Source organism: Rhinoderma darwinii, chromosome 1 (assembly GCF_050947455.1).
Source record: "Rhinoderma darwinii isolate aRhiDar2 chromosome 1, aRhiDar2.hap1, whole genome shotgun sequence".
Classification (NCBI taxonomy): Eukaryota; Metazoa; Chordata; class Amphibia; order Anura; family Rhinodermatidae; genus Rhinoderma; species Rhinoderma darwinii.
Window position 1 is genome coordinate 58,192,409 of NC_134687.1, and position 6,000 is coordinate 58,198,408.

Here is a 6,000-nt window from a genome sequence, read left to right on the forward strand (position 1 = left end):
ATATATATGGTGCAGATGAGAAGAGAACTCTGTGATAGAACTCAGCGCTGATGCAGCACTTTATATTTCATCAACAACACATTTGATGCAATATTACAACAATTTTACACAAAATGTAGGCATCTATCACCACTAGGCTATTATGACATCCGTTTAACTAATACGTAATGAAAAGCTAGGCCCCCATGTTTAAAAAAATGTACACAGGTCGGTATAATTTTCTTCCGGGATGTTTCTGGATAGAACAGAGTAGTCGACTAAGCTACTCTATTCAGCAATTTTTTTTTATCCCAGACATATACCGCTAAACAGAGGCTAATAGAGATGGGTACGTTTGACGGATGTGCCGGAGCTTTCCCGATGCACGGAAAAGTCAGTGTGGAAGGGGGCCTAAGAAAGAGAATATATGGTGTCTTCCAGATTGATATTTGTACACAAAATAGAAATTGAAAAGTGAGACATAAAGAAAGAAAAGTCTTCCGCATGAAATCCTATTAATTTATGGTTCCATGAAGAGACCTCATGGCCTTGGGTCAAATTACTAATACCCTAGGGCAGGGGTCGGGAACCTATGGCTCGCGAGCCAGATATGGCTCTTTTGATGGCCGTATCTGGCTCGCAGACAGGGCTCCTACCTGTCTATGGGAGGGATGCACGTTGCAGCCGCACAGCTCAGTATAGTACACATGACTATGAGAGCGGGGCTGCGGCTGTGTAATTCAGCCACAGCCCCGCTCCTGAGTCCTGACATATGCGCGCGGGGTCAGCATCATGTGATGCGGCCGGCGCTGCACTAATGATCTGCGGCATTGAAGACAGAACATGGCGGGCGCGCTACAAAGCACCCCCATGTTGTCTTCAGTGCCTGAACTGCCGCTCATTAGTGCAGCGCCGGCCGCATCTCCTCATGCTGACCGCGCGCGCACTTCCTGTCAGGAGCGGGGCAATGGCTGTATTACACAGCCGCAGCCCCGCTCTATAACGCCGGAGATCAGAGAACCTCTCATCTCCGCCGTTATTCCCGTGAATGCTGCGATCACAGCTGACTGCAGCATTCAGGGGAAAGTGAGAAGGGGGGATGCCCCTGGATCGCATCACAGGGAATTCCTGTGACGCGATCGAGGGCCATACCATATATGGGCAGACAGCCCAGGGTCTATTGACGGACCCCAGGGCTGTCTGACCATATCTCTTGTTGTTAGGATATACCCAAGTATGTCCTAACAACTGCCTGTGTGCTCTCTGTCCACAGGCTAATGTACTGGCACATATCTGATATATGTCAGTACATTAAAGTTTAAAAATAAAGTAAAAACAAAGTATGGTTACATTTTTAAAAAAATATACACCTTCACCTTTTTTACAATAAACATTAAAATAAGTCTCAATACATAAAATACACACATTCAGTAATGGCGCGGACAACAATGTTTTTGCATCATTTATGATGTGTACGCTGTAAAAAAATGAAATAAACACTGCTCTCTATCACTTATTAATGTGAGGCGCGAGGTGCGATGAATTTACCCTCCATGTTCCTCACATTAATAGTAATTAACCCCATCATGTACCTCGCCTATCTGCGCATGCGCGAGTTCAAAGAGACAGAGAGTCCTGGGTCCTGCCGCCGATGGCCATAGTGAAGCGCTCCTGCACGAAATGGTGAGTATATCTTAAATTCTATATTTTAAGGGTAAAAGTTGGGGGTCGTCTTATACGCCCAGTCGTCTTATACGCCGACATATACGGTAGTTCTTTGATGGCCTGATAAGCATTGGCGGCAGTGGTGAGCGGCAGGGAGCATGGACTACATTTCCCATAACTCCCTGCATAGCCGCGCCGTCTGCAAGCACGCACCTGCGTCCCCTAGTGAAGCGGCATCTGCCTCCTCCCTTGTGTCTCCCTTGGACGTTCCAGAAACCCCTGGCTGTGCTGCTGCTTTGAAGGTGAACATTATAACATGGAAATTGTTACACAGCCTCATGGTCAGCAGCAGTGAGCTGCATCAATAAAGGGGCTGTGTAATACAGTGTGTCCCACCAACCCCCCCTTCCCACTTCACCCCTGAAAATAATCCCACATAATCCATAATATAGCCCCCCCCCCAAAAAAAAAAAAAAATATGGCCTTAAAAAACATCTGCCACCCATATTACACTCTTGGGGGCTTTAAATTAATCTCTTGTGGGCATAAGAAACTGATTTAAAGGACCACTATCAGGGCAAAAATCTGTTCTGAGCGCTTTATTACAGCTCTGGAGGTCTCCCAGATGGGTCTGAGCCTCTCTTTTTTGTTCATTTTCTGTAAGACCAACACTTTTAAAAGGGCCACTGACAGATACAATTGCTCCAGCGGTCACTTAGTACACAAAGGAGTGTTCCTCTCTGCTGCACTAAGCCACCGCTGGACCTAAACAATAATTCGCTGTAAAATAATAAAATAGATAATTGACATAACTGACAATGCGTTGTGTGACATGTCCAACATTCCAGCTTCTTTCTTCTGCGAATGCCTCAAAGCTGGCATTCTCTCAACATCAGGTGGGAAGAATGCCAGCTTCCAGTCATGCGCAGGAAAAAGAAGAAGCCAGACTGCTGGACTGATGTCATGCATCGCAAGCTCACAATGTAAGTTATTTATTTAATTTTTTTACTGCTAATTACCATTGTTTCAGTCCAGTTGTGGCTTTATACAGCAGGGAGGAGCATTCCTTGCTGTACTAAGTGAACATTGGAGCGATTGATCTGTCAATGGCCCTTTAAACATATTGTACGGCTCTCGCGGAATTATATTTCAAAATATGTGGCGTTTACGGCTCTCTTAGCCAAAAAGGTTCCTGACCCCTGCCCTAGGGTCTGTACAGAGTTGTCATGATCACCTGGAGCTCTGTAGAAGGAAATAATATCTCTACTGAATATAGTGGGAATTATTTGGGGGACACTAATGTGTGAAGCTTGGTTGGTTAAAAACCAAGATCTGAAGAACCTGTGAGGTTTCCATATTATAGACCCCACTTTAATTAGGTATTTAGGGGTAGGAATCAGGGTCTTTCTACTATATTAGTTAGTACACAACAAACCTACTATCAAATATTCCATTGAAGGACATTATTTTGTTAGAATATCTGCCTATTGTAATGGTAAGAGCTTGATGTCCTACCACTAAAATATTACTCATGCTGGGTCTTATGATGCGGGAATGTCACAGGTTTCCAGACTTCTTTCCTGCAGACTTACACCCAGGGCTACAGGTGGGGGGGGGGCAGTTTTTGTTTATTCTTGCCTCATCCATACTAGTCGTGTTTAAAGGCTCTTCTATGGGTTGGATGTTGCCCTACAGGGGAGCTACGTCCAATAGGTGGCACTATAGAGATGGTTTTCCTTCTTCTGAAGGATAACTAATTTGCATACTTCTTCCCATGGAGCATTGCCCAGATGTGTCTCTTCAATGAGAACCAGCACCCCCAGAGAACTATATCAAAGGCGAACTTACCCAGCACCCTGCTCTGTAATTACAAGAGGTAAAAACCCAGAAAAAATAGTGGTCTACTGATGGGTTTCTAGCTTGGCTAAAATCTCTAGTAATGTTTAACCCGTTAGTGACCGGCCCATAGTCTTTTTACGTCGGTCACTAACGGGCCTTATTCCGATGCCATAGACTTTTTACGTCGCGGCATCGGAATAAGTAAACAGAGCAGGGAGCTGTCAAATCTCCCTGCTCTCAGCTGCCAGAGGCAGCTGAGGGCTGGGAGCGTCCCTGCTCTGCCGGGTGAGATCGATATTCGTATTGATCTCACCCGTTTAACCTCTCAGATGCAGTGCTCAATAGTGAGCACCGCATCTGAGTGGTTTTGGAGAGAGGGAGGGAGCTCCCTCTCTCTCCCACCGACACCCGGCGATACGATCACCGAGTGTCTGTGTCTCCAATGGCAGCCGGGGGCCTTATAAAGGCCCCCAGGTCTGCTTGTAGTGAATGCCTGCTAGATCATGCCGGAGGCATGACCTAGCAGATGCCTGTCCGTTTTAAACGGACAGGCATAATACACTGCAATACAAAAGTATTGCAGTGTATTATAATAGCGATCGGAGGATCACATAGTGAAGTCCCCTAGTGGGACTAGTAAAAAAGTTTAAAAAAAAGTTTAATAAAGTTAATAAAAAAAAATGTGAAAAAAAAATTAAAAACCCACTTTTTCCCCTTACAAACTGCTTTACTATTAAAAAACCAAAATAAAGTTAAAAAGTTACACATACTTGGTATCGCCGCATCCGTAACGACCCCGACTATAAAGCTATTATGTTACTTAACCCGCACGGTGAACGCTGTAAAAAATAAAATAAAAAACAATGGAAAAATTGCTGTTTTCTGTGAATCCTGACTTTAAAAAAATGTGATTAAAAAGTGATCAAAAAGTCGCACCTACTCCAAAATGGTACCAATAAAAACTATAAGTCGTCCCGCAAAAAAAAAGCCCTCATACAACTGCATCGGCGAAAAAATAAAAACGTTACGGCTCTTCAAATATGGCGACACAAAAACAAATAATTTTGAAAAAAAAGCGTTTTTACTGTGTAAAAGTAGTAAAACATACAAGAACGATACAAATTTGGTATCGTTGCAATCGTAACAACCCGCTGAATAAACATATTGTGTTATTTATACCACACGTTAAACAGCGTAGGTTTAGGACGCAAAAAAGAGTGGCGAAATTTCCGATTTTTTTCTATCCCCCCCCAAAAAAGTTAATCAATAAATAATATGTACCTTAAAATGGTGCTATTAAAAAATACAACTTGTCCCACAAAAAACAAGACCTTATACAGCTATGTTGACGCAAAAATAAAAGAGTTATAGCTCTTGAAATGCGATGATGGAAAGACGTAATAAATAGCCTGGTCATTAAGGTCTAAAATAGGCTGGTCATTAAGGGGTTAAAGGCTCTTCTGTGGGTTGGATATTGACTTATAAGGAAGCTACCCCCAATATGTGGCACAAGAGATGGTTTGCCTTCTTCTAGAGCGCTTATTTCATAGGAATTCATTCCTGACCATGTGAAAAGTAGAGCATCTTTATGGACAAGATGCATGTAAAAATAAATACTGCAGCCAACGTCTTTGAGATGACCACTCAGTGACTGAATTTTATCACACTGTATATTGAGAGGTGGGAGCAGTGCTCTGTCTGGTAGAGAATCCCTTTAATTGCTTCTTTATACCAGAACATTTGTATTTAAGGTGTAGTGGCCCTTTAAAATGATAAGAACAACTCCGAATACTTCAGGTCCTGTTGTGACACTTTGCCAGAAGCCTAATAATCTCTGTTGCCTTATCATTGATCAGATGAAATGTGTTTACTTTCCCCATCAAGACCTCATTGGTGAACTGATATAAGAAAGCTATACCCCACACTATATAGAGCAGTTTTTGTTTTGCTAGACAAGGATTTTTGGAGTTAGCTATACAGTTCACTGAGCAGAATTCTTAGAATTGTCACGTACAGCATAATCCAATAAATTAATTTTTGAGTAGGTGATTTTTCACCGTTATATTTCTCATGCCTATGCATTTTTACCACTCAAGTTAGAGCACAATTTGCATTGCATAAACGCAGAACATAATCCTACGGACGCTGGAATCAGTGAGAATTATCTTCCTTTATTGGAAAAGATTAGGAATTGCACCCCATGGAATCATGCTTAAGGGTCAATGAGAAACCGGCTTAAGAATAGTGCTTTGTTTAATGTCATTTAATAATGTCATTTAATGTCATTTAATAATATACCAAAATCACTAATTTCAGGTGCATATACACTACAACAAAAGGGAACCAAGCCAAGCCTAAAATAGATGTTGTACATTCATGATGCAGACATACACTATATTGACAAAAGTATTCATACAATATGAGGAGCTTTTATGACATCCCATTCTAAGGCCTGATTTACACGAGCGTGTGCGTGTGCGTTTTGTGTCATCAGTGTATGATGCGCGGCTGCGTGGT